The following is a 7,844-nucleotide window of genomic DNA, read 5'->3' as shown; positions in this document are numbered from 1 at the left end:
CTGTTACACGGCCAGCCCTGGGACATCCCAGTGCGCATGGATCTCCTCAGTCAGGTAAGAGGCACTGGGCAGGTTCCGGCTATGGGTCTGGTTAGCCCTAGGGCTATCAGATGCGGTTGTGGGTACTTTGCAGAACGCTAGGGCAGACTCCACTAGGTCTTTGTACACCTACAAGTGGAGGTATTTCCAAGCTTGGAAGCCATGACCCAATCTCTTGCCCTATGCCAGTTATCTTACAGTTTCTGCAAGAACTGCTTGATGCTGGTAGGTAGTTTACCTTCCACTTTGAATGTGTATTTAGTGGCTATTTCTGCATGCCATGCGCCCGTAGTTTCGGTGTCTCCAGATGCGCATTTCTTGGCTACCCGATTTCTTAAAGGTGCTCTGCGATTACGCCCTTCCAGGAGGACTGTTCTCCTCGAATGGAGCCTTAATATTGTCTGGCGACTCTCACAAAGGCCCCGTTTGAGCCCATATACTCCATAGTTGAAGTACCTGTCTATGAAGACAGCCTTCCTCGTGACTATCACCTCCGCTAAGCGGGTCAGTGAGCTGCAGGCGCTGTCTGTGCACAACTCCTGCATGCGTATTTGGGAGGATGGCAGCAGGGTGTCTCTGTACACCAACCCTGCTTTCCTCCCCAAGGTGATCACAGCCTTCCACATTAATCAGTCTGTGGAACTGGAGTCCTTCTATAGGACAAGAGCTCTGCGTCAGTCTGACCAGCTCTTTGTCTGTCACGAGACACGGACCCTAGGACAGCCCCTCTCTAAGCAGTGTCTGTCACATTGGATTGTGGACAGTCTCGACTGCGTACGATGGTGCTGGCTTGCCCCCACCTGGGAGGGTAGCTGCACACTCCACTAGAGGGTTGGCTACATCTTGGACCCTTTCGCAGAGGAGCAGGAGGACGGGAGGCTGTAGCCACTAAGCCAGCACTAACCCCAGAGCACGCCCCTCATCGCACAGCACAACACAGCACAGTGCACGCACCACGATCCTCAGAGAAGAAGAGCACATTTTCATGCACGGAGGATTGTAGTTGTGGAGTTTTATTATTTACTTTTGGAGACTGAGTTTGTTCCTGTTTTACCCCGATATCATCGTTGATAGCGGGGTGGATTATTGTTTTTCATTTGGATTATTTTTGGTATTTTTGTTTGTAAAAATAAAAGAACATTTCTGGGAGAAACAGACTGGATATTATATATCTACCGCACCGCACCACTCATCCTGTCACAGTTCCTCATATGCTGCCATTCCTTCTCCCTCGCGACGGCTCTGGTATACATTATCCCATACATAATGTTGTTGGTGGTCGTTTTCGAATTGAAAGGGAACATTAGGTTACTCACGTAACTCTGGTTCCCTTCAAGAGAAGAAGACCACCAACCGCGAGGTCGTATCGGTTGCCCTCACAGGTGCGATGGAAAAAGAGAAATGGCTTCTTCAGGATGACGGTTTTAATCCATCAGTGGGCGGGACCGAGTGCGTTCCCAGGAAGGGGCCTACCGGCAGCTCTGATATACTCAGCGATACCTACCCAATGGGCAGGCATATCCCCTACATAATGTCATTGGTGGTGGTCACCTTCTCTTTCAGGGAACCAGGGTTATGTGAGTAACCTAATGTTTTATATCTTTCTCAGTGTTATCAAACTTGCTATGTTCAGCTAACATATGAAGTCTGATCTGATAAACATTTAGGTTTTCACTGGATTCTTGTGATGCTTTTCTGAACACATATATTTTGTACTGCACATTCTTTTTTGGAGCAAAATAGTTTGTCAGTTTTTGTTTTACATCCATGTATCTATCTGTGTCTGCCGACAATGTGTTATATATATATCATGTACTCTTTCCCCAGCGAGGTGTAAGATTAGAGCTTTTAGTCTCCCATCTCCTGTAATGTTCATTGCAGTTGTGTAATTTTCAAGTCTTTGTAACCGTTTAGTCCACGTGGACCTACTGATCTAAGTTCAGTCTCTGAATCAAACTTGGGGAAAACAATGTTACTGGGCGGTGTCCCGATTTCCTAGCAAATGTCCTGCATCCCGATGCATAGGAAGAAAGTCCCAATATTTACACATAGAAAAAATTTATTCTGCACAGTAGAGTTAGTGAAAACCACACGCTGTGCTCTTCGTGTGTTTGACACATCTGCTGATCACTAACTTACCGGTATACAAAGGTAAGAACGCTTCATTGTGTCTATGTTTACTGTCACGCTGGTCATTGTCGTGTTGTTATGAGTTCAATGACCACACGGTAATGAAAAAGAATGAAGTTTTTCTTTATATATCAAATGTTGTTGTTACATCTTGTTGGGAGGCACATGTGTATTCTTCAAGTTCTACAGCAACTGTCTGGTTCCTACAGCGCATGCGTTCCAACACTGCTCAGGCATAATAAATCAAACAAGCAAATACAATTTGCTTCTATCATTACATCTCCCTTTCTTAAAATAAACATATATTAGTTTACTAAAGAAACACCTTCTTTATGTATTCAATAGGGAACAACTTCTGAACTGTTATCAACATTTTCACATTGTTATCTTATAGACATTTCAAACTATATATCAATAAACATTTCAAACTATGTATCAATAGAACCACAAGAGAGAATACTATCAAGTACATTATTCTCAGTTAGGATACTTGTCTTTAGAGTCATTAGCAAGTCTCAATGAGTCTTTCTGAACTTTTCACTTGTCGAGTGGATCTTCTGATGGATTGTTCTTCACTCTGGGCTGCTGCCTCAGAAGTTGTGCTTTCAGCTTCTTCATCAGTGTCAGTCTCTTGACTTACTGTTGTTGGTCCCTTTATAAGATCACGTCGATTTCTCCATAGAACAGTACCATCTTCTGTCTGTATGCTGTATGACTTTGGCTGGATTTGATTGATGACAGTTCCTTTTTGTGTCCAAGTGTTTGTTCTGTCCTTGAACCTTACTTTGTCACCAGTTTGGAGTTCAGGTAAGTTTTTTGTTCCTCTGTCGATGTAGAATTTTTGCTTTGTTTTTTGTTGTTCCTTCAACTTCCTCACTTTCTCCCCTCTTTTGTTTTCAGGAGGTTCTCCTTGATGGGTAAGTTGGACCTGAGTCGTCGTCTCATGAGGAGGTGGGCTGGTGAAAAATCACACTTGAGTGGCATAGTGCAGTATGCGAGCAGGCTCCTATAGAAGTCAGTCCCACTGTCTTTTGCCTTGTACATCAGTTTTTTCACTGTTTGGACAGACTTTTCCACTAGTCCGTTTGATTGTGGAAAGTGTGGACTTGATGTGGTGTGGACAAAGTCCCAGTCCTTGGCACATTTTTGGAAACTAGCGTTAGCAAATTGTGGTCCATTGTCTGTGAAGACCTCACTAGCTACGCCATGTCTGGAGAATATGGATTTCATGCAGATTATCACAGCTTCCGCTGAGGTGGTGTTCAACTTGCAAATCTCTGGATACAGAGACTAGTAATCTGTGACAACGAGATAATCCTTTCCATGACATGTGAATAGGTCAGCGCCTACCTTCTGGTATGGTCTGTTTGGTACAGGGTGTGGCTTTAGTGGTTCTGCAGGATTGCTTGCTTGGTATTTCATGCATGTTGTACAGTTTGACACTTCCTCTGTCACTTCTTGTTTGATTCTGGGCCAGTACATCACCTCATGTGCTCTTTTCTTGCACTTCTCTATACCAAGGTGACCTTCATGAATCTTTTCTCTGGCTTTTTGGAATGACGATTTTGCTCACTTTGTAGACAATGTCTTCAACCACTGTCAGCTCAGCTCTGCAGTTCCAGAATTCTGTTATGTCTTGTGAGCAGTCTTGCTTCATGTTAGGCCATCCATCCACGATGATCTTCTTCAGATGTCTCAGCGTGTCATCTTTTTCTGTCTCAGTCCGTATGAGCTCCATTTTTGCACCTGCCACTGGCAATGCTGTTGTGATCATGTCCACATTTGCTTTCATCGCTTCTTCTATTTTGTGGCTTGCTGGTGCCTTCGAATCAACAGGTCTGGACAGGTGCTGTGTACATCAACTTTCCTGGGGTGTATACAACATTCAGTGCGTAACGTTGCATTTTGATCATCATTCTTTGGAGTCTCAATGGACAGTCATTTAGTGGCTTCTGAAACAATGCAATAAGGGGTTTGTGATCCGTCTCGACACTGATTCCTTGTCCTGTCACAAACTGATGAAACCTCTCACATGCAAATGTGATGCTGAGCAGCTCCTTTTCTATTTGAGCGTATTGTCTTTCTGCGTCAGTCGTCGAATGAGATGCGTAAGCTACTGGTTGCCAGTTGTCATCATATTTCTGCAGAAGAACAGCTCTAAGCCCACTCTGTGATGCATCAGCTGAAATCTTGATGGGTCTCTCTGGGTCGTAAAACCTCAGAACTGGTTCCTCTGTGAGCAGTTTTTTTTCAGGTGGTTCCATGAGGTCTCTTGTTCATGATTTCATTCCCATTCTATTTTCTTCTCAGTCAATCTTCTCAGTGGAGCGATCTTCTCCGAGAGGTTGGGTATGAATTTTCCCATATAGTTGACCATCCCCATGAACCTCTGAACATCCTTTTTGCATCGTGGTCTCACCATATTCTCAATGGCTGAAACCTTTCTCTTGTCAGGTCTGATGCCTTCACTGCTGATGACGTCTCCAACAAAAGTCAACTCTGTCGTGCCAAGTTGGCACTTTTCTCTGTTCAGTTTCAGGTTTGCTTGTCTTGTTGCTTCCAGCACTTTTCTCAGTCTTGCATCGTGCTCCGCTTTTGACTCTCCCCATATGATGATGTCATCCATCGACGTGTCCATGCCCTTAAGGTGCTCGTAGATCATGTGTATGGTTTTGTGATATACTTCAGGAGCTGAGGCAATGCCAAACGGTAATCTCAGGAACCTGTATCTGGCATAAGAGGTGTTGAACGTGCACAATCTTGAACTAGCCTCGTCCAACTTCAACTGCCAAAATCCCGATGATGCATCTAACTTGCTGAAGTATTTTGCATTTGCAAACTGTGACATTATTTCCTCACGTGTTGGTAGCTTGAAGTGCTCTCTTTTTATTGCTCTGTTTAGATCTCTCGGATCCAGGCATATTCTCAGTTTTCCATTCTTTTTTTCTACAATGACGAGCGAACTCACCCACTCAGTCAGTTCATCTATCTTCTGAATCACAATCAGGCTTTCCATTCTGTCCAGCTCTGCTTTCAACTGTTCTTGAAGAGCGAATGGGACTTTTCTGCATGGATGAATGACTGGCAGTACACTTTTGTCAATCCTGATGGTATGTTCTCCTGGAAGACACCCTAGTCCTTTAAACAGGTCATTATATTCTCTCATCAGTTCATCATAGTCTGACTCTGCCTGGCTTTCCACAACGAGAACTCTCTTCACCAGGTTCAGTCTCTCACAATCTGATAAACCTAGTATAGCTTGCACATTCTTGAGAACAACAATGAATGACAATGTGAACACACTGTTCTTGTATGTCACTCTGGCGATACACTTCCCTCTAACTGGAATCTCAGCACCTGCATAGTCACTTTAACTCGACCTTCATGTAGCTTTGGCCTTGGCTTTATGCTCCTGAATTCCGTCTCTGATATCACATTCAGTTGCGCACCAGTATCCAGTTTAAATGTAATTGTTGTGTAATTCACTTGTAATGGAAGAATCCAACCTCTCTGTTTTTGTGTTTTTTCAGGTACAGCATCTACGTAGAACTCTTCTACTTCGTTTTCACTCACTGCATCTATTTGGCTTTGTTTTGTTTGGTTTCTACAACAACGAGCATAGTGATTATTTTTGTTGCAATTGTTGCATGTTTTTCCCTATGCTGGGCATTTTTTCGGTGGATGTTGTGTTCCACAACGACTACATACTCTCTGATTGTCATTTTCAATCCCGTTTTTATTTTTGGCTGGTCGCGTCCCTTTTTTCACGTTGCCGCTCGTTTGTTGATTTGTGTGTATCCTGTTTTCTCACTGTGTCTACAGCGCAACTACCATCATTAAACAGCTCTCTTGCCTGTGATTTCACTGTCTCTGCAGCCCTACACAGCGTTATGGCTTTCTCTAAGTCAAGGTCTTGCTCTCGTAGCAGCCTCTCTCTCAGAATATTATCTGGTATGCCACACACAATCCTGTCTTTTATCACACGTTTTGCTCCGGTTTCTTAATTCAGTCACATAGTGGTCAATGGATTCCCCGGTTTTCTGAGTACATGTAAAAAATCTGTGCCTCTCAAATGTCACGTTTCGTTTTGGAATACAGTAAGCTTCAAATTTTTCCAAGATATTTTTCAATTTCAAGTTCTCTCAATCAGCGAGCTCAAAGTTATTATACACATCCAGAGCTTTCCCCCATGACATGTAAGAGAACACTAACACTTGCATTTTATCACTTTTCTTGTCAGCTTCAATCGTGGCTAGGTATAGTTCAAAACACTGTTTGACTCTCTTCCAATTTTCAGCTATATTGCCTGTCAACTGGAGTTTTGGCAGTGGATGTAGACCTTCCATTTTCAATTCTGCTAATTTATCCAGGTAAGTAACGATATACTTTTTTTTTTTTTTTACAGGGAGGGCTGATATGCTAACTAGCTTAACTTAGCTTTGTTACTCTCAGCTATCCGGTTTGTAACGTTGAACTGCTAGCGGATTCTCTCGTCCTTTTGGTCACGTCTCTTCCATTCCATCACTTCTGACACCATGTCGTGTTGTTATGACTTCAATGACCACACGGTAATGAAAGAGAATGAAGTTTTTCTTTATATATCAAATGTTGTTGTTACATCTTGTTGGGAGGTACATGTGTATTCTTCAAGTTCTACAGCAACTGTCTGGTTCCTACAGTGCATGCGTTACAACACTGCTCAGGCATAATAAATCAAACAAGCAAATACAATTTGCTTCTATCATTACAGTCATGTGGTGTTGAGTTGAGTAACGTTAAAACTTTACAATGCATTAGTAAGGCCTCACCTAGAATATTGTGTTCAGTTCTGGTCACCTCGTTACAAAAAGGATATTGCTGCTTTAGAAAGAGTGCAAAGAAGAGCAACCAGAATTATCCCGGGTTTAAAAGGCATGTCATATGCAGACAGGCTAAAAGAACTGAATCTATTCAGTCTTGAACAAAGAAGACTATGCGGTGATCTAATTCAAGCGTTCAAAATCCTAAAAGGTATAGACAGTGTCGACCCAGGGGACTTTGTTGACCTGAAAAAAGAAACAAGGACCAGGGGTCACAAATGGAGATTAGATAAAGGGGCATTCAGAACAGAAGATAGGAGGCACTTTTTTACACAGAGAATTGTGAGGGTCTGGAACCAACTACCCAGTAATGTTGTTGAAGCTGACACCCTGGGATCCTTCAAGAAAATGCTTGATGAGATTCTGGGATCAATAAGCTACTAACAACCAAACGAGCAAGATGGGCTGAATGGTCTCCTCTCGTTTGTAAACTTTCTTATGTTCTTATGTTCTAAAGAAATTGACATAATAATGCCTTTCAATCCTGTGGCAAAAGCAAACATAATGGGTGTATGGCATATATATATATATATATATATATATATATATATATATATATATATATATATATATATATATATATATATATATATGTGTGTGTGTGTGTGTGTATATATATATATGTGTGTGCATATATATATATATATATATATATATATATATATATATACACACACACATATATATACAGACGTGCTCAAATTTGTTGGTACCCTTACAGCTCATTGAAATAATGCTTCATTCCTCCTGAAAAGTGATGAAATTAAAAGCTATTTTATCATGTATACTTGCATGCCTTTGGTATGTCATAGAATA

Source organism: Acipenser ruthenus, chromosome 6, assembly GCF_902713425.1.
Source record: "Acipenser ruthenus chromosome 6, fAciRut3.2 maternal haplotype, whole genome shotgun sequence".
NCBI classification, from domain to species: Eukaryota; Metazoa; Chordata; class Actinopteri; order Acipenseriformes; family Acipenseridae; genus Acipenser; species Acipenser ruthenus.
Note: the sequence above shows the minus strand (reverse complement) of the source record.